The sequence below is a fragment of the Hemiscyllium ocellatum genome, chromosome 33 (assembly GCF_020745735.1).
Source record: "Hemiscyllium ocellatum isolate sHemOce1 chromosome 33, sHemOce1.pat.X.cur, whole genome shotgun sequence".
Classification (NCBI taxonomy): domain Eukaryota; kingdom Metazoa; phylum Chordata; class Chondrichthyes; order Orectolobiformes; family Hemiscylliidae; genus Hemiscyllium; species Hemiscyllium ocellatum.
This window is the reverse complement of record NC_083433.1, coordinates 24,714,541-24,740,744: the sequence shown is the minus strand read 5'-3', so window position 1 is coordinate 24,740,744 and position 26,204 is coordinate 24,714,541. Positions and strand designations below refer to the sequence as shown.

The window sequence follows — 26,204 nt, the reverse complement described above, 5'->3', positions numbered from 1 at the left end:
GTCAAGGCTTCGTGAAGGGACTGGCATCCAGGTGTGTCTCCCTATGCTCCTTTTCCCTGATCTTCCCCAATGTTCAAATCAACATCATCCCATTAAAGAGATTTTGTTACTTGTCTTAATGAGAAGGGATTTGCCTCCAGGAGCACAAAGGTTTTGGATCTTGTCTCTTGAGGTTTGCTGATGAACCCGTCGATGTGCAGGGCCAACTGCAGATAATGGCAGAGACACTCTCCAGTGGGGACTGTCAGCGTTACCAGTCGTGAAGACTTCATCCAAGAAACTGACGGTGATCTTGAGCACAGTCTCACCACGGCCTGCAAATCACAATCGGCTTAACCAGACTCAAGAACTAAAGAGAAACCAAGACCATCTCACCGATATTACCATGAAGGTTGGTCACAGCGAAGGATCAACAGTGAGACTGCAAACACACATTTCATATCTCTCTGTGCTGTAACTTTCTGCTGTCTTTCTCCATTGAAATAATATCCAGCTGCTTTATTCTTCCTGACAAAGTGTATCACCTCACACATTCCCACATTGTCTTTCATTTGTTAAGTTTTTGGCTACTCCCTTACCCCATCCATCTCCCTCTGTAAACTCTGTGGGTCAGCCTCAGCAGTTGCCTTCCCACAAATGTTTGTCCAATCTGTGGATGTGGCACTCCAAGTTCTCCAACGATGGCCTAACTACCTCACGTCTCCATCATAGCCTCCTTGACTAAGTAGGGTAAGGTCCCAAATGCATAGCCACAGCCCCATCAGTTGCAATTTTGAACACCCAGATTTCAATCATTTCTATTGACATATTGGGCCTTATCATAAATACCTAACATGCAGGTAATCTGTGGTTCAAATGGTAACATTTACTGAATATAGCTTAGACTGACACCAACACAACCAAAGCAGAAGTTGCTTTGCCCATAGATAGGTAGGACCATCTATTGGAGCCCCAGTGACCTCATGGGTAAGACACTAACTTCCTAAACCAGAGATTGTGGGCTCAAGTCTTATTTGGATTTTGATTTTGTTGAAACCTTCACTGAGCAGCTGATCTTAATCCTGTGTGGTCAGGTGACCATGGCAACAAAATCAGGCATTCTCAATTGATCCTCAGCTGGAGAAATTTGACCTGATAGAAAATTGGCCAAACTAAATGAAACAGCAGCTATCAGCTCCAGAGAACAGTGCAGCTAAGATCAAAGAGTTACAAAGATTCAAGAAGAACCAGTTCCAACCAGACTGAGGGTTGTATATTGGAGAAGGGTCAGCCTGAGTCAATCCACTTTCTAGCTCCTGGCATGACAACAGTGAAGGGTATTGGTGTGACCCCATTGGATGATGTGAACCCAGCTCATGACCATATTGGCCAAAGCCACAGAAGATTCTGGAAGATCAGGGACAGGAGAGGAGGAAAACACACCTGAACGTCAAACCCTTAGCAAAGCCTTGACTGGGTCCTGCAGTGGAGCTCTGACCATCTGCTCCAAACTTGTTCATAAAAGTCTTCGCGTGAGAAGTGCAGGCCATTCAGACCATCACATCCACACTGACCCTCTGAAGAGCATCCCATCCTGGCCCAATCCCTATCCTCTCACCCAGCATTCCCCAAAGACAATCCACCGAACCTGCACATCTTTGGACTGTGGGATGAAACCAAAGCACCCGCAGTACCCCATGGAGAGAATGTGCAAACTCTACACAAACATACACCCAAGGGAGGAATCAAAGCCAGGTCCCTGACACTGTGAGGCAGCAGTGCGACCCACTGAGCCACCATACCATCCCCAGGAGATTCTCAGCAGGTTTTCAGCCATTGTGACTGTGCTGTCTCTTTCAGTCAATTCACCTCAATCCTGCAAATTCCTGAAAATCTTGAACAAGAACATGTTGGGCACCACTTCCCATCAGCTGGGAGCAGGCAAAGTGGATTTCTCCAAAGTCAATTAGAAATAGCATTGACAGTCAACAAGTCATAAGTAATCAGACACCCCAGAGGGGACTTGAACCCAAAATCCCTGCCTTAGAAGGCCAGTGCCTTATCCAGCAGGTCACTGGGGCTACATCAACCAAGGTAAAATGGCAACCTTTAAATACTGAACCCTGCACTATCATATTGTTTTTTTTCCGAGTTTTCTACTCTTACTGATTGTTTTTTACCCCTTCCATCTCATGCTAAATTGTCGGCTGCTTGATAAATTGATCTCGCCTCCCATTTCTCCCCAAACAGACATTTGAGAAATCACAGCCGGTCAGACAGTGTCCAAGGAGCAGGAGAGTCGACGTTTTGAGCATAGGCCTGAGGAGATTATGCTGGAAACATCGACTCCCCTGCCCCTCAGATGCCGCCTGACCAGCTGTACTTTTCCAGCACCACACAGTTTGACTCTGATCCCTCGCATCTGCCGTGATCACTTTCTCCCAGTCGAGAAATCAACTCAACTCCAACTTTACAGACCCACAGTTTGAGGCAAATGGAGCAGACAGGAGAAGGAAAAGGGCTCAATGTTATTGTGTGCGGCACTTTCAAGATATTTGCAGTTACTGGGGAAGGAGGAAGTGGAGATGTTGCAAAAAGCTGCATTGAGGACAAATCAACAGAATCTTAGCGGGCATTCAGCCCATTGTGGCTGTGCTGTCTCTTTCAGACAATTCACCCTAAGATCTCCCAAATCCTGGAATTACCTTGTGCAAGTTTCTATGTCACATGATTTGCCATAATCTCAACGCAGGCAGTGATTTTTAACAGAGTACAGTCGATGAAAAATTCAGTCAGCGTGGATTGAGATGAAGTTGACATGGAATGAAAATTAGCAACAAAGCCCAAGCACCCCAGATGGGACTTGAACCCACAATCACCATCTTAGGGAAGGTAGGGCCTTATTCATTAGGCCCCTAGGGCTCCCACTTTGGTCTCTCTCTGGAAAGTGTTGACCTCAAATGAGTGCTACAGCTGAGCATGTTCCAAGATGGAGGATCACATGTTGAGGGACACACTAACGTATGGAGCAGCTGCTGTCAAGGTGTAACAGATAAAGAACACTGTCTAAGGCCTTTCTGACCAGTTCTGACATCGTTCCTTCATTTCTCAGGCCCTCTTGGTGCCTCAGAATGAAGAGAAACCGTTTCCTGCCTCAGTAGAAAGATCTGCCTGAACGTGAGAGATCCCCCTTTGTGGAAGAGAGCCAGCCCTATATCGGGACAGGAGGGGGATTCCAATGGCTCAACATGGATTGTTCCGGTTAATATCCTCTCTCAGATGGATAGAGCTGGAGAGAGAGTAAAGATTGTGGGAATTTGGGAAATGCTGACAATCTGTTTTAATATTTTGTTAATAAAATCAAGTTGAACCGCAATCCAAATGTTGTCCCCCTTTGTCTGCATCACCGACAAGAATACTGAAGGAAAGGTGAGTTTAATTACATTGTGTTGCTAATGTTTATCTGGTTGATCAGTGGAAATTAAAAGCCATGTCACACAACAGGCAGAGTCAATCTTTAGCTGAGTAGAAGTTCAGCAGAGAGAAACAGACTTACTTTGTGATATAAGAGGTAATTCCTGTCCCATTGATCTATTCACTGCAGGGAACTATCAGATATGCGGTATCTTTAGAGCAATTAAATATCCTCCCAAGATATATGCTTTCACTCTCAACTGAAGATGTTCTAACTTCAATGGCTGAGAGTATTAACCAATAAATCAATACCAAGCCAGTTGAAGTATTACATTTGGCACATCATCATCGCTGTAATTGCAGAATGCAGCATTACCTATTCCGTCTTCTAACCTACTGACAGCCTACTTTTCAGAAGTCTCCTTACACTACTCTGAAAACAAATTGAAATAAAGCAATGAGACCAAATAAGCACAAATTAAAATGTCACAGTCATTTAAAAAGGCTCTGTGACTAACATCAAATCTCCCAAGAAACCTTACACTTACAGAGTCACGGAGTCACAGATCCTTCGCTCCAACTCGTCCATGCTAACCAGATATCCGAAAGTCATCTAGTCCCACAAACCAGCATTTGGTCCATATCCCTCTGCAGCCTTCTTATTCATGTCCCCATCCAGCTGCCTTTTAAATGTTACAGAGTCTTAGAGTTACACAGCACGGAAACAGACCCTTTGGTCCAACTCGTCCATGCCGACCTGATATCCTGAATTAATCTAGTCCGACTTGCCAGCATTTGGCCGATATCTCTCTTAACCCACCCTGTTCATATACCCCCATCCAGATGCCTTTTGAATGTTTTGGAGGAGCCAGGGTTAGACTGGGATGGACAAAGTTAAAACTCACACAACACCAGGTTATAGTCCAGCGGGTTTATTTGGAAGCACTAGCTTTCTTAGCGATGCTCCTTCACTGGGTGGTTGTCTTCACTTGATGAAGGAGCAGCGCTCTGAAAGCTAGTGCTTCCAAATAAACCTGTGGGATTATAACCTGGTGTTGTGTGACTTTTAACTTCTAAATGTTGTTATTATACCAGCCTCCACCACTTCCTCTTGCAGCATGTACCATATAAGTACCACTCTCTGCATGAAAAAGTTGCCCCTTATGTTCCTTTTAAATTATTATTCCTTTCACCTTAAACCTATGCCCTCTGTTTTTGTACACCCCCACCCCAGGGAAAAGATGAAGCTATTCAACCTATCCACGTCCCTCATGATTTTATAGACCTCTATAAGGTCACCCTTCAGCCTCCGATGCTCCAGAGCAGATAGCCTCAGTCTATTCATCCTCTCCCGATAGCACAATCCCTGTAATCCTCACAACACCCTTCAAAATCTTTTCTGAACCATTGCAAGTTTCACAACATCTTTCCATCGACATCTACGTGAAACCCCTTCTATCCCTAATCTGTGTGTATATGTGTGTTACGTTATTACTTTTGCATTTTGTAATGAATAGACACATCCTTTTGTTAATTCACCACTTCCTGGTTTCATTTGCTACTTTTAAACACAAATTCAATTCGATATTAAAGAGGAGGTGTTGGGTATTTTGAAAATCATTAACGTAGACCAGTCCCCAAGACCTGATGGAATCTATCCTAAAATCCTGAGAGAGGCAGGTGAGGAATTTACTCAGGATTTGCAGAAAATCTTTGTATCCTTTATCGTCACAGGAGAAGTCCCAGAGCACTGGAGAATACCCAATGTTATTTCTTTGTTTAAGAAGGTTAACAGGAATAATCCAGGAAATTACAGGCCAGATTGGCTTCCTGCAACTTCCTGTTATTCATTGTTTGGGGAGATGGTGGTGCAGTGGTAGACCTGGAGTAGGAATCCAGAACACCAAGTTCATGGTGTGGGGGACATGGACTGTAATCCCACCGTACAAGGTGGTGACATCTCAGCTCAGGAGGAGGCTTGTCTGATGGTAACCATATATTGCTATTGAGGTTTGTTAGGAAGCTAACTGGTTCCATGATCTCCTTTCAGGAAAAAAACCTGGTGAGACTACAGACCCACAGCAATGTGGTTGACTCACCATCTGGGCAATAAACGCTGGCCTAGTCAGAAACATATGTATTCCTTCCCTGTAGCTCGGTCACAATCCTGGAACACCCTCCATTGATTCATTGTAGGTTTACCTCCAACAAATGGTCAAAAATCACACCCCACCAGGTTATAGTCCAACTGGTTTATTTGAAAACACGAGCTTTCGGAGCATTGCTTCTTAATCAGGTGTAATGAGAGAGGAGGCATCAGGCACAGAATGTATAAGTAAAACATCAAAGGGTCATACAAGTGATGCCAATGTATTGAACAAATCCAAAATGGCCGACTCCCTCCTGTTAAATCTTCAATCAGTTCGAAAGGAGATACAGGCAGCACATGGATCACAGTGGTTCAAAAAGATAGCTCCCCATCACCTTTCAGGGGAAACTAGGGAGAGGCAATAAATGTTCATCTAGCCAGCAATGTTCATGCCCTGGAAATGAATAAAAACAATCCCACAATGGAATAAACTGCCAGGGGAAAAGTCATAGTGTAATGACTTAAAAACTTCGAGACCCAACTTGAGATGGTTTCTATTGTTATGTTTTACATTATCATCCAAAACACACCAGTCATTGACATAAAGGTTATGATTTGGAGGAGCCGGTGTTAGACTGGGGCGGACAACGTTACAGATCACACAACACCGGGTTATAGTCCAACAGGTTTATTGGGAGACATTAGCTTTCGAAGCGCTGCTTCTTCATCAGGTGGTTGTGGAGCAGGAGCATAAGACACGGAATGTTTAGCAACAGGATTGCAGTGTCGTGGCATGTAATATTAAACAAATTCAGCTGAAGTCTTTCATCTTTTAGAATGATCATATTAGTTTCAGTTCCTTGTTCTGTACATCCCAGACCTTTGTTAAAGTTACATTCACAAGAGAGTTTTAACAATCGGTGTCATCTCAGCTCAGATAATGCATTGAAGATGTGAGGACACTCTGTCTGTGTCCCAGTGTTAGGTCAGACTGAATTCTATTTCTAAAGTGGCATTTACAGAATCCTACTTGGTTTTATGCAGTTTTTGAGCAAAACAAAATATAATTCTGAAAGTACAAATTCACCCCACAAATGTAAATGTGTGTGTGAGCAGGGGAGACCGAGTGAGTGTGTGCGTTTGGGTGTGGGAGGGACGGAGTGTGAGTGTCTGTGAGAGAGTGTGCGTATGTGTATGTGTTTGAGTGTCTGTGAGAGGGTGCGCATGTTGGTGTGAGTGTGCACGTGTGTGTGTGTGTGTGTGTGTGTGTGTATGTATGTACGTATGTATGTATGGTACAATGGGGTCAGCTGTAGTGTGACATGAACCCAAGGTCCTAGTTGAGGCCATCCCCATGGTTACCAAACTTGGTTATCAGCCTCTGCTCGGACACTTTACGTTATTGCCTGTCCCAATGTCTGCCTTGGAGAATGGTCACCTGAAGGTCTGTGGTTGAAAGTCCCTGACCGCTGAAGTGTTCCCCAGCTGGGAGGGAACACCTCTGTTTGGTGATTGTTACGCGGTGCCCATTCATCTGTTGCCATAGACTCTGCTCGGTCTCACCAACGTACCATGCATTGGGCATCCTTCCCTGCAGCGTGTGAGATAGACAACATTGGCCGAGTCACGTGAGTACCTGCCACGTACATGGTGGGTGATGTCCCCATGTGTAATGGTGGTATCCATGGTGACACTCTGACATGTCTTACAGCATCTGCTGTGATAGGGTTGTGTGGGTGTTGTGGTCGATGTTGTCCTGAAGGCCGGGCGGTTTGCTGTGAGCAATGGTCTGTTTAAGGTTTGGTGGTTGTTTAAAGGTGAGAAGTGGAGGTGTAGGGAAGGCCTTGGCGAGGTGCTCATCCTCATCGATAATGTGTTGCAGGCTGTGGAGAATGTGGCGTAGTTTCTCAGCTCCAGGGAAATACTGGACAATGAAGGGGACCCTGTCAGTTGCAGCTCGTGTCTGTCTCCTGAGGAGGTCATTGCAGTTTCTTGCTGGGGCATGTCAGAACTGGTGATTGATGAGTTAAGCATCGTATCACATTCTTATCAGGGCATCCTCGTGTACATCCAGTTGCCCGTCACATTCCTCCTCACCTGAACAGATCCTGTGTGTGTGTACGGCTTGTACAGAGGGGACGGCTGTTTTAGTATGTTGAGGGTGGGTTTGAGGTCGAGTGAGGTGCTGTGGTGTCCATCCTTGATGGAAATGCATGTGTCCAAGAATGAGACAGAGACTAAACAGTAGTCCATGGTGAGTTTGATGGTGGGGTGAAACCCGTGAAATGTTGGTGAACATAAATGTTGGGAGAGTGCAGCATTGTTCTGACATGAACACAACCAAGGTTGAGGGGATCAATTCTCCTGACATGGCCCCAGGAGCACGTGTTGTCCCAGTGACCTAACAGCTACATCTCTGATCTTCTAAACTACTGCCTGTGGTTTACATCCCTTCTGGGGATCCTTTCAATTTAAACATTCTCTCCAATTAAAACCCTCTCACTGCATTATTTCCATTCAAACTAAGTTAATCTCTGACCTGCTGTCTTTAAAAATCTGCATGGCTGCTTTGAGATCATGGAATTAAACCATGACCAAGTCAGTTTGATAAATGTGACAACAAACGTTCGGTAAACTGGAGCCAAAGGGAGTGGGATTAATTTCTCAGCTCGACCAAAGAGACAGCATCGACATGAGGGGCCTCAGTACATGCAGTAAAACTCAAAGATTCATTGATCTGAAATTTAACAGTCAAATGTCTGTTTCCCCACAGTCACCTCATCTGTTGTTCGTTTCCTCACTGATGCAGGAATGAGCATTGACCCATTTGTTCTTGTCTTTCTGGTACCATTCCTTCAATGTTGGCTGGACAAACATTGAGCTTGCTTGACTTCTACACTGTCCTGTTGGTATTTAACAGGAAAAAATGCAGGTGAATTAAAGTTATTCCACATTCAATAATTTATATTTAAATTCGATGAGTTGGACCAAGATAACAGTAATCCTAAAGGTGGCAGATTCATTGAAAATATTTGGTTTGCAAGTAATGATAGGCTCAGTGAAAAGCTTTGCCTTGTGAGCAATACAGGCAGCTCCCAGAGTTAAGTAGCATCGATAAGTAAATAATAGGGAAACAGCAGCAGGAACAACAACACAGGGACAGGCAAATATTAAGAGTCTGTGAGACCGATCAGTATTCTAACAACAGTCGGGTAGAAACTGTTTCCAAACCGGCTGGTGCGTGTGTTCAGGCTTCTATACCTTCTCCCTGATGGTAGAGGTTGTAGAAAAACATTACCAGGGTGGAATGGGTTTTTGAGAATGCTGGCAGCCTTTCCTTGACACTGGGCCTGGTAGGTGGATTCTATAGATGGGAGGTTGGCCTTTGTGATTGTCTGGGCCGAGTTCACCACTCTCTGTAACCGTCTCCGATCTTGAATGGTACAGTTGCCATACCAGGTAGAGATACACCCAGACAGAATGCTGTCGATGACGTACCTATAAAAGTTGGCAAGGGTATTCGCTGTCAGGAATATCCGGTGTTCTGGAGGGATCAGTGTTGAAGGATTGGTTTGTTGATGAGAGTGTGATGAGAGCTGGCTTCCAAAAGCAACCTCTCCAACCGCACTGTCAGGAATCTCGTCCCCATCCATAAACAGCAGCCACTTGATCACCACCTTCAAGATTCAATCCTGCAGATCCTGGAAAATCTTGTGCAAGATCATGTTGGATACCACTGACCACCAACTGAATACAAAGATGGGGATTTTTCCAAAATAGATAAGAAATGAAGGACAAGCCATAAAAACGCCCCAGATGGGACTTGAACCCACAATCCCTAACTGAGAAGGCCAGTGCCTTATCCATTATGCCACACATCTCAAGCTGCAATGGCAGCCTTTAAATACTGCACCCTGACCTCTCCTAGTGTGTGTGTCTGTGTGTTGTCCTCTCACTAATTGGTTCTTAGCCCTTCCATCTCATGCTAAATTGTTGGCTGCTTGATAAATTGATCCCGCCTCCCATTTCTCCCCAAACGGACAGATGAGAAATCAACCAAACTCCAACTTTGAGCAACTCAACTCTGAGGAAAATGGAGCAGACAGGAAAATAGCAAAGGGCTCAACGTTATTTTGTGCAGCACTTTCAAGATATTTGCAGTTACTGGGGAAGGAGGAAGTGGAGATGTTGCAAAAAGCGGCATTGAGGACAAATCAACAGAATCTTAGTGGGCATTCAGCCCATTGTGGCTGTGCTGTCTCTATCAGACAATTCACCCCAAGATCTCCCGAATCCTGGAATTATCTTAAACGAGTGCTACAGCCGAGCATATTCCAAGATCTGTAACGACACACTGAGGGACGCACTAATGTTTCAGGCAGCTGCTGCCAAGGTGGAACAGGGAAACAACACAGTCTCAGGTCTTTCTGACAAATTATCACATCGTTCTTTCAATTCTCAGGCCCTCCTGGTGCCTGACAATGAACAGAGATCGTTTCCTGCCCAAGTACAAAATGCCGTTTTTTTCACAACACAGAACTTTGAGAAATGTCAAAATTCCAGTTTTTGTTGGTTCTTTTCTCTCTGCATCAACTGTACACAACTGATTTAGAACCTTTGTATGCATTTCTATTTGACTTTTTATGAATAAAGTATATTTTTTAAATAAACAAAACCTGGAGAGACAGAAGATCTGCCCGAACTTGAGAGGCCCCCACTTTGTGGAAGAGAGCCAGCCCTATATCGGGACAGGAAGGAGATTCCAATGGCCCAACATGGATTGTTCCAGTTAATACCCTCGCCTCCTTGACCACAAAGTGGGGAGTGAAGTGGGGGATGGCATGAGACAGGGTGACACTAGGCACACGGACACACAAGATGGCTGCTGAGCCATCAGTTAGCCATTTGGCACACAAGATGGCCACCGGACCACAATATGGAGAGAGACAGCAGAGCAAACCCAGACACTGCCTGGGGCCACCAGAATGCCAGCACAATGCACTCACAGCCGAGTTGATTAGTTTAAGGCGGATGGGAGAGACAATACACATGAATAACATATACTGCCCGCCGAAGGGTCAGGGTTCAGCCAACACCTTTGATAGAAATGCTAACTGTTAGATACAGACTCAATACAGAGTGATAATAGCCAGGGCTGCAGTAATCGTCCTTCTCAGGAAGAGCGATTAGCGCCCATTACTACAGCAACGGACGTCCGCGCAGACGCTGAAACTGACAACAACTGCTGAAAACCTGCTGAGATTGGGCTGTGGGAGGAAACCAAAGCACCCGCAGTACCCCATGGAGAGAATGTGCAAACTCTACACAAACAGACACCCACGGGAGGAATCAAAGCAGTGCTACCCACTGAGCCACCATGCCATTCCCAGTACAATCTCAGCAGGTTTTCAGCCATTGTGACTGTGCTTTCTATTTCAGACAATTCACCTCAATCCTGCAACTTCCTGAACATCTTGTGCAAGCACATGTTGGTCACCATGTAAGATTCTGTAAATTGTTTTTTAATATTAAAATTAGTCTGACCATTGTGGCACAGACAGCCTCACACAGGGGAGCTCACACCTTCAATACATCATCTGGGCCGACATGACACCAATTGTTGAAGTTCACTTGAGAATGTAACTTGATAAAAGTTTCATATGTAACTTTTCATGAAATTTTTGCAATTGACATATGAAAGAACTAAAACCAATCTGGCCATTCTAAAAGATGAGAGACTTAACAAACAATCCAGGTCTTTCTCAAGATACAATTTCAGTTGCATCACACTGTAAACATTTGGTATAAATTCCGTGTTTTGCAATCTTATTCTCCACAACCACCTGATGACGGAGCTGTGCTCCGAAAGCTGGTGCTTCCACATGTTCGACTATAACCTGGCGTTGTGTGATTTTTAAATCTGGCATTCACCCATCTCCTGACGGTTGAGCCGACATCTCAAGGCCAGGACAGCGGCCCTCTGCAGGGATACAAATCGACTCCTTCTTTGGTCGCTCCACGATGGATCTCTCTGATGACTGTTCCCGTTCGTTGGTTGGCTCATTGGGATCATTACTGACATCTTGGAAGAATTCCTGGAGTCTCATTGGTCTGATGAATTCCTCACAACTTTACTCAAGTATTCTTGTTGGTGATGGGGACAAAGGGAGACTACATTTGATTTGCGTTTCAACTTGATTTTATTAACAAAGTATTAAAACAGTTTGTAACATCATTTGGAAATGCATACAAAGGTTCTAAATCAGTTGTGTACAGTCTATGCAGAGAGAAAAGAACCAACAAACCATTGGAATTTTGACATTTCCCAAATCTTCTGTATAGTTGTGGAAAGAAAGGCAGTTTGTACTTGGGCAGAAAACGATCTCTGTTCATTGTCAGGCACCAAGAGGGTCTGAGACCTGAAAGAACGATGTGATAATTTGTCAGAAAGACCTGAGACTGTGTTGTTTCCCTGTTCCACCTTGGCAGCAGCTGCCTGAACCTTTAGTGCGTCCCGCAGTGTGTTGTCACTGATCTGGGAGTGGGCTTGGCTGTCGCACTCATTTGAGGTCAACTGTTTCCAGTGGTCGGCCCATATAGTGCCCTAGTGGCCTAATGGCTATGGCACTGGCCTCTGAAATCTGGGATTTCAGGGATTTCGTTTTTAAGCCTGGGCTTTGCAGTGGCTGATTTTCATCCCATGTCAACTTCATCTCAATCCAAATGGACTGGACCTTTTTTAACGACTCTGTTAAAAATCACTGGGCCTGTGTTGAGATTATGGCAAATCTGTTCAGTAGAAACTTATACAAGATAATTCCAGGATTCGGGAGATCTTGGGGTGAATTGTCTGAAAGAGACAGCACAGCCACAATGGGCTGAATGCCCACTAAGATTCTGTTGATTTGTCCTCAATGCAGCTTTTTGCAACATCTCCACTTCCTCCTTCCCCAGTAACTGCAAATATCTTGAAAGCGCTGCACAAAATAACATTGAGCCCTTTGCTATTTTCCTGTCTGCTCCATTTTCCTCAGACTTGAGTTGTGCAAAGTTGGAGTTTGGTTGATTGCTCATCTGTCCGTTTGGGGAGAAATGGGACGCCGGATCAATTTATCAAGCAGCCAACAATTTAGCATGAGATGGAAGGGGTAAAAACCGATTAGTGAGAGTACAACACACAGACACACACACTAGGAGAGGTCAGGGTGCAGTATTTAAAGGCTGTCATTGCCCTCTGCACGTTGGGCCCCAGTGGCCTAATGGATAAGGCACTGGCCTCCTAAGCTAGGGATTGTGGGTTCAAGTCCCATCTGGGGTGTTTCTGGGGCTGGTCCAACATTTCCTTTATAATTTGGAAAAATCCCCATCTTTGCATTCAGTTGGTCAGTGGTATCCAACAAGATTTTCCAGGATCTGCAGGATTGAATCTTGAAGGTGGTGATCAAGTGGCTGCTGTTTCTGGATGGGGACGAGATTCCTGACAGTGCGGTTGGAGAGGTTGCCTTTAGAAGCCTGCTCTCATCACACTCTCATCAACAAACCAACCCTTCAACACTGATCCCTCCAGAACATCAGATATTCCTGACAGTGAATACCCTTGCCAACTTTTATAGGTGCACCATCGACAGCATTCTGTCTGGATGTATCACTACCTGGTATGGCAACTGTACCATTCAAGATCGGAGACGGTTACAGAGAGTGGTGAACTCAGCCCAGACAATCACAAAGGCCAACCTCCCATCTATAGAAAATTGGAGCCAAAGGGAGTGGGATTAATTTCTCAGCTCGGCCAAAGAGACAGCATCGATATGAGGGGCCTCAGTACATGCAGTAAAACTCAAAGATTCATTGATCTGAAATTAAACAGTCAAATGTCTGTTTCCCCACAGTCGCCTCATCTGTTGTTCGTTTCCTCACTGATGCAGGAATGAGCATTGACCCATTTGTTCTTGTCTTTCTGGTACCATTCCTTCAATGTTGGCTGGACAAACATTGAGCTTGCTTGACTTCTACACTGTCCTGTTGGTATTTAACAGGAAAAAATGCAGGTGGAATAAAGTTATTCCACACACACAATAATTTATATTTAAATTCGATGAGTTGTACCAAGATAACAGTAATCCTAAAGGTGGCAGATTCATTGAAAATATTTGGTTTGCAAGTAATGATAGGCTCAGTGAAAAGCTTTGCCTTGTGAGCAATACAGGCAGCTCCCAGAGTTAAGTAGCATCGATAAGTAAATAATAGGGAAACAGCAGCAGGAACAACAACACAGGTACAGGCAAATATTAAGAGTCTGTGAGACCATTCAGTATTCTAACAACAGTAGGGTAGAAACTGTTTCAAAACCGGTTGTAGCGTGTGTTCAGGCTTCTGTACCTTCTCCCTGATGGTAGAGGTTGTAGAAAAACATTGCCAGGGTGGGATGGATCTTTGAGAATGCTGGCAGCCTTTCCTTGACACTGGGCCTTGTTGATGGATTCTATAGATGGGAGGTTGGCCTTTGTGATTGTCTGGGCCCAGTTCACCACTCTCTGTAACCGTCTCCGATCTTGAATGGTACAGTTGCCATACCAGGTAGTGATACACCCAGACAGAATGTTGTCGATGACGTACCTATAAAAGTTGGCAAGGGTATTCGCTGTCAGGAATATCTGATGTTCTGGAGGGATCAGTGTTGAAGGGTTGGTTTGTTGATGAGAGTGTGATGAGAGCTGGCTTCCAAAAGCAAACTCGCCAACCGCACTGTCAGGAATCTCGTCCCCATTCAGAAACAGCAGCCACTTGATCACCACCTTCAAGGTTCAATCCTGCAGATCCTGAGAAAGATCATGTTGGATACCACTGACCACCAACTGAATGCAAAGATGGGGATTTTTCCAATACAGCTAAGAAATGAAGGACAGGCCACAGAAACACCCCAGATGAGACTTGAACCCACAATCCCTGGCTTAGGAGGCCAGTGCCTTATCCATTAGGCCACACATCTCAAGCTGTGATGGCAGCCTTTAAATACTGCACCCTGACCTCTCACAGTGTGTGTGTGTCTGTGTGTTGTACTCTCACTAATTGGTTCTTACTCCTTCCATCACACGCTAAATTGTTGGCTGCTTGATAAATTGATCCGGCCTCCCATTTCTCCCCAAACGGACAGATGAGAAATCAACTAAACTCCAACTTTGTACAACTCAAGTCTGAGGAAAATGGTGCAGACAGGAAAATAGCAAAGGGCTCAATGTTATTTTGTGCAGCACCTTGAAGATATTTGCAGTTACTGGGGAAGGAGGAAGTGGAGATGTTGCAAAAAGCTGCATTGAGGACAAATCAACAGAATCTTTGGAGGCATTCAGCCCATTGTGGCTGTGCTGTCTCTATCAGACAATTCACCCCAAGATCTCCCGAATCCTGGAATTATCTTGTATAAGTTTCTACTAAACAGCATTTGCCATAATCTCAACAAGGGCACAATGACTTTTAACAGAGTCGTTGAAAAATCCAGTCAATTTGGATTGAGATGGAGTTGATGTGGGACGGAAATCAGCCACCATAAAGACCAGGCTTAAAAAGTCAACACCCCAAAAGGGATTGGAACCACCAATCCACGACATCAGAAGCTACAGTCTTACCCATTAAGCCACAAAAACACAGGGCCAATACTCTACTGGGAATAGTTGATCCTAAACGAGTGCTACAGCCGAGCATATTCCAAGATCTGGAACGACACACTGAGGGACGCACTAATGTTTCAGGCAGCTGCTGCCAAGGTGGAACAGGGAAACAACACAGTCTCAGGTCTTTCTGACAAATTATCACATCGTTCTTTCAATTCTCAGACCCTCTTGGTGCCTGACAATGAACAGAGATCGTTTCCTGCCCAAGTACAAAATGCCGTTTTTTTCACAACACAGAACTTTGAGAAATGTCAAAATTCCAGTTTTTGTTGGTTCTTTTCTCTCTGCATAGACTGTACACAACTGATTTAGAACCTTTGTATGCATTTCTATTTGACTTTTTATGAATAAAGTATATTTTTTCAATAAACAAAATCTGGAGAGAGAGAAGATCTGCCCGAACTTGAGAGGCCCCTCTTTGTGGAAGAGAGCCAGCCCTATATCGGGACAGGAAGGAGATTCCAATGGCCCAACATGGATTGTTCCAGTTAATACCCTCGCCTCCTTAACCACAAAGTGGGGAGTGAAGTGGGAGATGGCACGGGGCAGGGTGACACGAGGCACACGAACACACAAGATGGCTGCTGAGCCATCAGTTGGCACACAAGATGGCCGCCGGACCACAATATGGAGAGAGACAGCAAAACAAACACAGACACTGCCTGGGGCCACCAGAATGCCAGCACAATGCACTCACAGCCGAGTTGATTAGTTTAAGGCTGATAGGAGAGACAATACACATGAATAATATATACTGCCCGCCGAAGGCTCTGGGTGCAGCCAACACCTTTGATCGAAATGCTAACTGTTAGATACAGACTCAATACAGAGTGATAATAGCCAGGGCGGCAGTAATCGCCCTTCTCAGGAAGAGCGATTAGCGCCCATTACTACAGCAATGGACGTCCGCGCAGACGCTGAAACTGACAACTGCACTGAAATTAACAAAGACCACGCTGGAAATAACAATAACTGCACCGAAACGATCAAGGATTCTGCAATGTTTACAATAAACAAGCCATGTTACAGAGACAATAACCTCATCACTGACCTATTATATCACAAAATGTATAACAGTATCTTGACATTTGCTCCGGGTTGAGAGAAGAATCACAGCTGACCACTGTGCTGTTGGTGCCACTCTCTCCCCGGAGCTCCGGTATTTCCTTGTACAATAAACTCTGTCGTTGACCCCGACTCTGACTCAGAGGCTGGTGATTTTCAGCAGTTGCCTTCCCACAAATGTTTGTCCAATCTGTGGATGTGGCACTCCAAGTTCTCCAACGATGGCCTAACTACCTCACATCTCCATCATAGCCTCCTTGGCATTCAATACCTTGACTAAGAAGGGTAAGATCCCAAATGCATAGCCACAGCTCCATCAGTTGCAATTTTGAACACCCAGATTTCAATCATTTCTATTGACATATTGGACCTTATCATAAATACCAAACATGCAGGTAATCTGTGGTTCAAATGGTAACATTGACTGAATAAAGCTCAGACTGACACCAACACAACCAAAGCAGAAGTTGCTTTGTCCATAGATAGGGAGGTCTATCTGTTGGAGCCCCAGTGACCTCATGGTTAAGGCACTAACTTCCTAAACCAGAGATTGTGGGCTCAAGTCTTATTTGGGGTTTTGATTTTGTTGAACCCTTCACTGTGCAGCTGATCTTAATCCTGTGTGGTCAGGTGACCATGGCAACAAAATCAGGCATTCTCAATTGATCCTCAGCTGGAGAAATTTGACCTGACAGAATTGGTCAATCTAATTTAAAAAGCAGCTATCAGCTCCAGAGAACAGTGCAGCTAAGATCAAAGAGTTACAAAGATTCAAGAAGAACCAGTTCCAAACAGACTGAGGGTTTTATATTGGAGAAGGGTCAGCCTGAGTCAATCCACTTTCTAGCTCCTGGCATGACAACAGTGAAGGGTATTGGTGTGACCCCATTGGATGATGTGAACCCAGCTCATGACCGTATTGGCCAAAGCCACAGAAGATTCTGGAAGATCAGGGACAGGAGAGGAGGAAAACACACCTGAACGCCAAACACTTAGCAAAGCCTTGACTGGGTCCTGCAGTGGAGATATGAACATCTGCTCCAAACCTGCTCATAAAAGTCCTCGCGTGAGAAGGGCAGGGCATGAAGACCATCACATCCACACTGACCCTCTGAAGAGCATCCCATCCAGGCCCAACCACTATCCTCTCAGCCTGCATTCCCCAAAGCCAATCCAGCGAACCTGCACATCTTTGGGCTGTGGGAGGAAAGCAAAGCCCCCGCAGTAGCCCATGGAGAGAAGGTGCAAACTCGACACAAACAGAAAGCCAAGGGAGGAATCAAAGTCAGGTCCCCGATGCTGCGAGGCAGCAGTGCTACCCACTGAGCCACCATGCCATCCCCAGGAGATTCGATTCTCAGCAGGTTTTCAGCCATTGTGACTGAGCTGTCTGTTTCAGGGAATTCAGCTTTAATCCTGCAGATCCCCAAAAGTGCTGCGTAAGGCGACAGGGAACACCCCATCCCATCAACTGAATGCAGATAAGCAGTTGTTAGCAAAGCAGATTAAGGACAGACAAGGAAGAGTCAGACACCCGAGATGGCACTTCAACACACAACCCCTGGCTTAGGAGGCCAGTGCCTTATCCATTAGGCCACTGGAGCTGCACAGTTACATGCAGCATGGCAGACTTTAAATACTGCGCCCTGACCTCTCATTGTGTGTTTTTGTGGATTTTCTCCTCTCAATGCACTGTGAGGATCCACGATGGTGGTGATCTCGGACGATCGTGTTGCAGAGCTCGGCACCACAGCACAAGCGCCCAATCCGTTCCATCGCGATATCCTAGGAGTCTGAAAATGTTGTGGAGTCCCAGGACATTGTGAAAAATCAACTTTCCTGCGTTTTCTTCGTCCAGAGATGTTGAAGACGGATGGGGCAGTGTCCGAGGCCAGGCCCCCGGCCCAGCCTGCAGGATCCTTGGGCTCGATTGCCTACCAGGCCCTGGCCAAATCTCGCGCGATCTTGGTTAAGCAGATAGAGGAGAAGCTGGCCCCGATCTCTATCGTGCTGCAGAAGCATGAACAGCAGCTGGGAGACCTGGAAAAGAGGACGGATGAGGTTGGACACAGACGCACAGCGGTGGAAGCTGATACCGGTTCCTCTAAGGATAGGATCCAAGCATCGGAGGCTGAGGGCTGACCATACAGAGGTTTATAATATCATGAGGAACATGAATAGGGTAAACAGCCAAGGTCTTTTCCCTGGGGTGTGGGAGTCCAGAACTAGAGGGCTTAGGTTTAGGGTGAGAGGGAAAAGATATAAAAGAGACCAAAGGGACAACATTTTCAGGCAGAAGGTGGTGTGTGTGTGTGGAATGAGCTGCCAGAGGAAGTGGTCGAGGCTGGTACAATTACATCATTTCAAAGGCATCTGGATGGGTATACGTATAGGAAGAGTTTGGAGGGAAATGGGCCGGGTGCTGGCAGGTGGGACTAGATTGGGTCGGGATATCTGTTCGACCGAGGGTGTGTTTGTGTGCTGTACATCTCTATGACTCGATGACTAGAAGTGTCAGTCTGAGTCAATCCGTTGTCTAGCTACGGGCAAGGTGACTCCATTGGATGATGTGAACCCAGCTGATGACCCCTTTGGCCAAAGCTAGAGAACATTCTGGAAGATCAGGGAAAAGAAGGATATGAACACACACCTGGATGCCAGTCCCTTAGCGAAGCCTTGACTGCGATCTGCAGCAGAGCTCTGACCATGTGCTCCAAACTTGTTCATAAAAGCCCAGGGAGTGAGGGGGGCAAGCCATTCACCCCAGCAAGTCCACACTCAGCCTCTGATGAGCATCCCATCCAGGCCCAACCACTATCCTCTCAGCCTGCATTCCCCAAAGCCAATCCAGCGAACCTGCACATCTTTGGGCTGTGGGAGGAAAGCAAAGCACCCGCAGTGCCCCATGGAGAGAAGGTGCAAACTCGACACAAACAGAAAGCCAAGGGAGGAATCAAAGTCAGGTCCCCGATGCTGCGAGGCAGCAGTGCTACCCACTGAGCCACCATGCCAGCCCCAGGAGATTCTCAGCAGGTTTTCAGCCATTGTGTCTGTGCTGTCTGTTTCAGGGAATTCAGCTTTAATCCTGCAGATCCCCAAAAGGGCTGCGTAAGGTGACAGGGAACACCCCATCCCATCAACTGAATGCAGATAAGCAGTTGTTAGCAAAGCAGATTAAGGACAGACAAGGAAGAGTCAGACACCCGAGATGGCACTTCAACACACAACCCCTGGCTTAGGAGGCCAGTGCCTTATCCATTAGGCCACTGGAGCTGCACAGTTACATGCAGCATGGCAGACTTCAAATACTGCGCCCTGACCTCTCATTGTGTGTTTTTGTGGATTTTCTCCTCTCAATGCACTGTGAGGATCCAAGATGGTGGTGATCTCGGACGATGGTGTTGCAGAGCTCGGCACCACAGCACAAGCGCCCAATCCGTTCCATCGCGATATCCTAGGAGTCTGAAAATGTTGTGGAGTCCCAGGACATTGTGAAAAATCAACTTTCCTGCGTTTTCTTCGTCCAGAGATGTTGAAGACGGATGGGGCAGTGTCCGAGGCCAGGCCCCCGGCCTAGCCTGCAGGATCCTTGGGCTCGATTGCCTACCAGGCCCTGGCCAAATCTCGCGCGATCTTGGTTAAGCAGATAGAGGAGAAGCTGGCCCCGATCTCTATCGTGCTGCAGAAGCATGAACAGCAGCTGGGAGACCTGGAAAAGAGGACGGATGAGGTTGGACACAGAGGCACAGCGGTGGAAGCTGATACCGGTTCCTCTAAGGATAGGATCCAAGCATCGGAGGCTGAGGGCTGACCATACAGAGGTTTATAAAATCATGAGGAACATGAATAGGGTAAACAGCCAAGGTCTTTTCCCTGGTGTGTGGGAGTCCAGAACTAGGGGGCTTAGGTTTAGGGTGAGTGGGAAAAGATATAAAAGAGACCAAAGGGACATTTTCAGGCAGAAGGTGGTGTGTGTGTGTGTGGAATGAGCTGCCAGAGGAAGTGGTCGAGGCTGGTACAATTACATCATTTAAAAGGCATCTGGATGGGTATATGTATAGGAAGAGTTTGGAGGGAGATGGTCCGGGTGCTGGCAGGTGGGACTAGATTGGGTTGGGATATCTGTTCGACCGAGGGTGTGTTTGTGTGCTGTACATCTCTATGACTCGATGACTGGAAGTGTCAGTCTGAGTCAATCCGTTGTCTAGCTACGGGCAAGGTGACTCCATTGGATGATGTGAACCCAGCTGATGACCCCTTTGGCCAAAGCTAGAGAACATTCTGGAAGATCAGGGAAAAGAAGGATATGAACACACACCTGGATGCCAGTCCCTTAGCGAAGCCTTGACTGCGATCTGCAGCAGAGCTCTGACCATGTGCTCCAAACTTGTTCATAAAAGCCCAGGGAGTGAGGGGGGCAAGCCATTCACCCCAGCAAGTCCACACTCAGCCTCTGATGAGCATCCCATCCAGGCCCAACCACTATCCTCTCAGCCTGCATTCCCCAAAGCCAATCCAGCGAACCTGCACATCTTTGGGCTGTGGGAGGAAAGCAAAGCACCCGCAGTAGCCCATGGAGAGAAGGTGCAAACTCGACACAAACAGAAAGGGAGGAATCAAAGTCAGGTCCCTGATGCTGCGAGGCAGCAGTGCTACCCACTGAGCCACCATGCCATCTCCAGGAGATTCTCAGCAGGTTTTCAGCCATTGTGACTGTGCTGTCTGTTTCAGGGAATTCAGCTTTAATCCTGCAGATCCCCAAAAGTGCTGCGTAAGGCAAGAGGGAACATCCCACCAATTGAATACAGATATAGCGGTTGTTGGCAAAGCAGATTAAGGACACACAAGGAAGAGTCAGACACCCCAGATGGGACTTTAAATACTGCGCCCTGACCTCTCATTGTGTGTTTTTCTGGATTTTCTCCTCTCAATGCACTGTGAGGATCCAAGATGGTGGTGATCTCGGACGATGGTGTTGCAGAGCTCGGCACCACAGCACAAGCGCCCAATCCGTTCCATCGCGATATCCTAGGAGTCTGAAAATGTTGTGGAGTCCCAGGACATTGTGAAAAATCAACTTTCCTGCGTTTTCTTCGTCCAGAGATGTTGAAGACGGATGGGGCAGTGTCCGAGGCCAGGCCCCCGGCCTAGCCTGCAGGATCCTTGGGCTCGATTGCCTACCAGGACCTGGCCAAATCTCGCGCGAACTTGGTTAAGCAGATAGAGGAGAAGCTGGCCCCGATCTCTATCGTGCTGCAGAAGCATGAACAGCAGCTGGGAGACCTGGAAAAGAGGACGGATGAGGTTGGACACAGAGGCACAGCGGTGGAAGCTGATACCGGTTCCTCTAAGGATAGGATCCAAGCATCGGAGGCTGAGGGCTGACCATACAGAGGTTTATAAAATCATGAGGAACATGAATAGGGTAAACAGCCAAGGTCTTTTACCTGGTGTGTGGGAGTCCAGAACTGGAGGGCTTAGGTTTAGGGTGAGTGGGAAAAGATATAAAAGAGACCAAAGGGACAACATTTTCAGGCAGAAGGTGGTGTGTGTGTGTGTGGAATGAGCTGCCAGAGGAAGTGGTCGAGGCTGGTACAATTACATCATTTAAAAGGCATCTGGATGGGTATATGTATAGGAAGAGTTTGGAGGGAGATGGGCCGGGTGCTGGCAGGTGGGACTAGATTGGGTTGGGATATCTGTTCGACCGAAGGTGTGTTTGTGTGCTGTACATCTCTATGACTCGATGACTGGAAGTGTCAGTCTGAGTCAATCCGTTGTCTAGCTACGGGCAAGGTGACTCCATTGGATGATGTGAACCCAGCTGATGACCCCTTTGGCCAAAGCTAGAGAACATTCTGGAAGATCAGGGAAAAGAAGGATATGAACACACACCTGGATGCCAGTCCCTTAGCGAAGCCTTGACTGCGATCTGCAGCAGAGCTCTGACCATGTGCTCCAAACTTGTTCATAAAAGCCCAGGGAGTGAGGGGGGCAAGCCATTCACCCCAGCAAGTCCACACTCAGCCTCTGATGAGCATCCCATCCAGGCCCAACCACTATCCTCTCAGCCTGCATTCCCCAAAGCCAATCCAGCGAACCTGCACATCTTTGGGCTGTGGGAGAAAAGCAAAGCACCCGCAGTAGCCCATGGAGAGAAGGTGCAAACTCGACACAAACAGAAAGCCAAGGGAGGAATCAAAGTCAGGTCCCCGATGCTGCGAGGCAGCAGTGCTACCCACTGAGCCACCATGCCATCTCCAGGAGATTCTCAGCAGGTTTTCAGCCATTGTGACTGTGCTGTCTGTTTCAGGGAATTCAGCTTTAATCCTGCAGATCCCCAAAAGTTCAGCGTAAGGCGAGCGGGAACACCCCACCAACTGAATCCAGATAAGCGGTTGTTGGCAAAGCAGATTAAGGACACACAAGGAAGAGTCAGACACCCCAGATGGGACTTGAACCCACAATCCCTGGCTTAGGAAGCCAGTGCCTTATCCATTAGGCCACTGGGGCTGCGCAGTTACATGCAGCATGGCAGACTTTAAATACTGCGCCCTGACCTCTCATTGTGTGTTTTTCTGGATTTTCTCCTCTCAATGCACTGTGAGGATCCAAGATGATGGTGATCTCGGACGATGGTGTTGCAGAGCTCGGCACCACAGCACAAGCGCCCAATCCGTTCCATCGCGATATCCTAGGAGTCTGAAAATGTTGTGGAGTCCCAGGACATTGTGAAAAATCAACTTTCCTGCGTTTTCTTCGTCCAGAGATGTTGAAGACGGATGGGGCAGTGTCCGAGGCCAGGCCCCCGGCCTAGCCTGCAGGATCCTTGGGCTCGATTGCCTACCAGGCCCTGGCCAAATCTCGCGCGATCTTGGTTAAGCAGATAGAGGAGAAGCTGGCCCCGATCTCTATCGTGCTGCAGAAGCATGAACAGCAGCTGGGAGACCTGGAAAAGAGGACGGATGAGGTTGGACACAGAGGCACAGCGGTGGAAGCTGATCCCGGTTCCTCTAAGGATAGGATCCAAGCATCGGAGGCTGAGGGCTGACCATACAGAGGTTTATAAAATCATGAGGAACATGAATAGGGTAAACAGCCAAGGTCTTTTCCCTGGTGTGTGGGAGTCCAGAACTAGAGGGCTTAGGTTTAGGGTGAGTGGGAAAAGATATAAAAGAGACCAAAGGGACAACATTTTCAGGCAGAAGGTGGTGTGTGTGTGTGTGGAATGAGCTGCCAGAGGAAGTGGTCGAGGCTGGTACAATTACATCATTTAAAAGGCATCTGGATGGGTATATGTATAGGAAGAGTTTGGAGGGAGATGGGCCGGGTGCTGGCAGGTGGGACTAGATTGGGTTGGGATATCTGTTCGACCGAAGGTGTGTTTGTGTGCTGTACATCTCTATGACTCGATGACTGGAAGTGTCAGTCTGAGTCAATCCGTTGTCTAGCTACGGGCAAGGTGACTCCATTGGATGATGTGAACCCAGCTGATGACCCCTTTGGCCAAAGCTAGAGAACATTCTGGAAGATCAGGGAAAAGAAGGATATGAACACACACCTGGATGCCAGTCCCTTAGCGAAGCCTTGACTGCGATCTGCAGCAGAGCTCTGACCATGTGCTCCAAACTTGTTCATAAAAGCCCAGGGAGTGAGGGGGGCAAGCCATTCACCCCAGCAAGTCCACACTCAGCCTCTGATGAGCATCCCATCCAGGCCCAACCACTATCCTCTCAGCCTGCATTCCCCAAAGCCAATCCAGCGAACCTGCACATCTTTGGGCTGTGGGAGAAAAGCAAAGCACCCGCAGTAGCCCATGGAGAGAAGGTGCAAACTCGACACAAACAGAAAGCCAAGGGAGGAATCAAAGTCAGGTCCCCGATGCTGCGAGGCAGCAGTGCTACCCACTGAGCCACCATGCCATCTCCAGGAGATTCTCAGCAGGTTTTCAGCCATTGTGACTGTGCTGTCTGTTTCAGGGAATTCAGCTTTAATCCTGCAGATCCCCAAAAGTTCAGCGTAAGGCGAGCGGGAACACCCCACCTACTGAATCCAGATAAGCGGTTGTTGGCAAAGCAGATTAAGGACACACAAGGAAGAGTCAGACACCCCAGATGGGACTTGAACCCACAATCCCTGGCTTAGGAAGCCAGTGCCTTATCCATTAGGCCACTGGGGCTGCACAGTTACATGCAGCATGGCAGACTTTAAATACTGCGCCCTGACCTCTCATTGTGTGTTTTTGTGGATTTTCTCCTCTCAATGCACTGTGAGGATCCAAGATGATGGTGATCTCAGACGATGGTGTTGCAGAGCTCGGCACCACAGCACAAGCGCCCAATCCGTTCCATCGCGATATCCTAGGAGTCTGAAAATGTTGTGGAGTCCCAGGACATTGTGAAAAATCAACTTTCCTGCGTTTTCTTCGTCCAGAGATGTTGAAGACGGATGGGGCAGTGTCCGAGGCCAGGCCCCCGGCCTAGCCTGCAGGATCCTTGGGCTCGATTGCCTACCAGGCCCTGGCCAAATCTCGCGCGATCTTGGTTAAGCAGATAGAGGAGAAGCTGGCCCCGATCTCTATCGTGCTGCAGAAGCATGAACAGCAGCTGGGAGACCTGGAAAAGAGGACGGATGAGGTTGGACACAGAGGCACAGCGGTGGAAGCTGATACCGCTTCCTCTAAGGATAGGATCCAAGCATCGGAGGCTGAGGGCTGACCATACAGAGGTTTATAAAATCATGAGGAACATGAATAGGGTAAACAGCCAAGGTCTTTTCCCTGGTGTGTGGGAGTCCAGAAGTAGAGGGCTTAGGTTTAGGGTGAGTGGGAAAAGATATAAAAGAGACCAAAGGGACAACATTTTCAGGCAGAAGGTGGTGTGTGTGTGTGTGGAATGAGCTGCCAGAGGAAGTGGTCGAGGCTGGTACAATTACATCATTTAAAAGGCATCTGGATGGGTATATGTATAGGAAGAGTTTGGAGGGAGATGGGCCGGGTGCTGGCAGGTGGGACTAGATTGGGTTGGGATATCTGTTCGACCGAAGGTGTGTTTGTGTGCTGTACATCTCTATGACTCGATGACTGGAAGTGTCAGTCTGAGTCAATCCGCTGTCTAGCTACGGGCAAGGTGACTCCATTGGATGATGTGAACCCAGCTGATGACCCCTTTGGCCAAAGCTAGAGAACATTCTGGAAGATCAGGGAAAAGAAGGATATGAACACACACCTGGATGCCAGTCCCTTAGCGAAGCCTTGACTGCGATCTGCAGCAGAGCTCTGACCATGTGCTCCAAACTTGTTCATAAAAGCCCAGGGAGTGAGGGGGGCAAGCCATTCACCCCAGCAAGTCCACACTCAGCCTCTGATGAGCATCCCATCCAGGCCCAACCACTATCCTCTCAGCCTGCATTCCCCAAAGCCAATCCAGCGAACCTGCACATCTTTGGGCTGTGGGAGGAAAGCAAAGCACCCGCAGTAGCCCATGGAGAGAAGGTGCAAACTCGACACAAACAGAAAGCCAAGGGAGGAATCAAAGTCAGGTCCCCGATGCTGCGAGGCAGCAGTGCTACCCACTGAGCCACCATGCCAGCCCCAGGAGATTCTCAGCAGGTTTTCAGCCATTGTGACTGTGCTGTCTCTTTCAGGGAATTCAGCTTTAATCCTGCAGATCCCCAAAAGTGCTGCGTAAGGCGAGAGGGAACACCCCACCAACTAAATCCAGGTAAGCAGTTGTTGGCAAAGCAGATTAAGGACAGACAAGGAAGAGTCAGACACCCTAGATGGGACTTGAACCCACAACCCCTGGATGAGGTAGCCAGTGCTTTATCCATTAGGCCACGGGGCCTACACAGTCACATGCAGCATGGCAGACTTTAAATACTGCGCCCTGACCTCTCATTGTGTGTTTTTCTGGATTTTCTCCTCTCAATGCACTGTGAGGATCCAAGATGGTGGTGATCTCGGACGATGGTGTTGCAGAGCTCGG

At 47.2% G+C, this 26,204-nt stretch overlaps 2 non-coding genes across 2 annotated transcripts; both read right to left on the bottom strand.

Annotated features, from left to right (window-relative positions):
• Window positions 1–22,658: 22,658 nt before the first annotated feature.
• Window positions 22,659–22,731, bottom strand: trnar-ccu (transfer RNA arginine (anticodon CCU)). Its single transcript has one exon. It is a non-coding gene; the product is annotated as a tRNA-Arg (tRNA).
• A 1,593-nt stretch (window positions 22,732–24,324) lies between these two features.
• trnar-ccu (transfer RNA arginine (anticodon CCU)) lies at window positions 24,325–24,397 on the bottom strand. The gene has a single exon. It is a non-coding gene; the product is annotated as a tRNA-Arg (tRNA).
• Window positions 24,398–26,204: the final 1,807 nt, after the last annotated feature.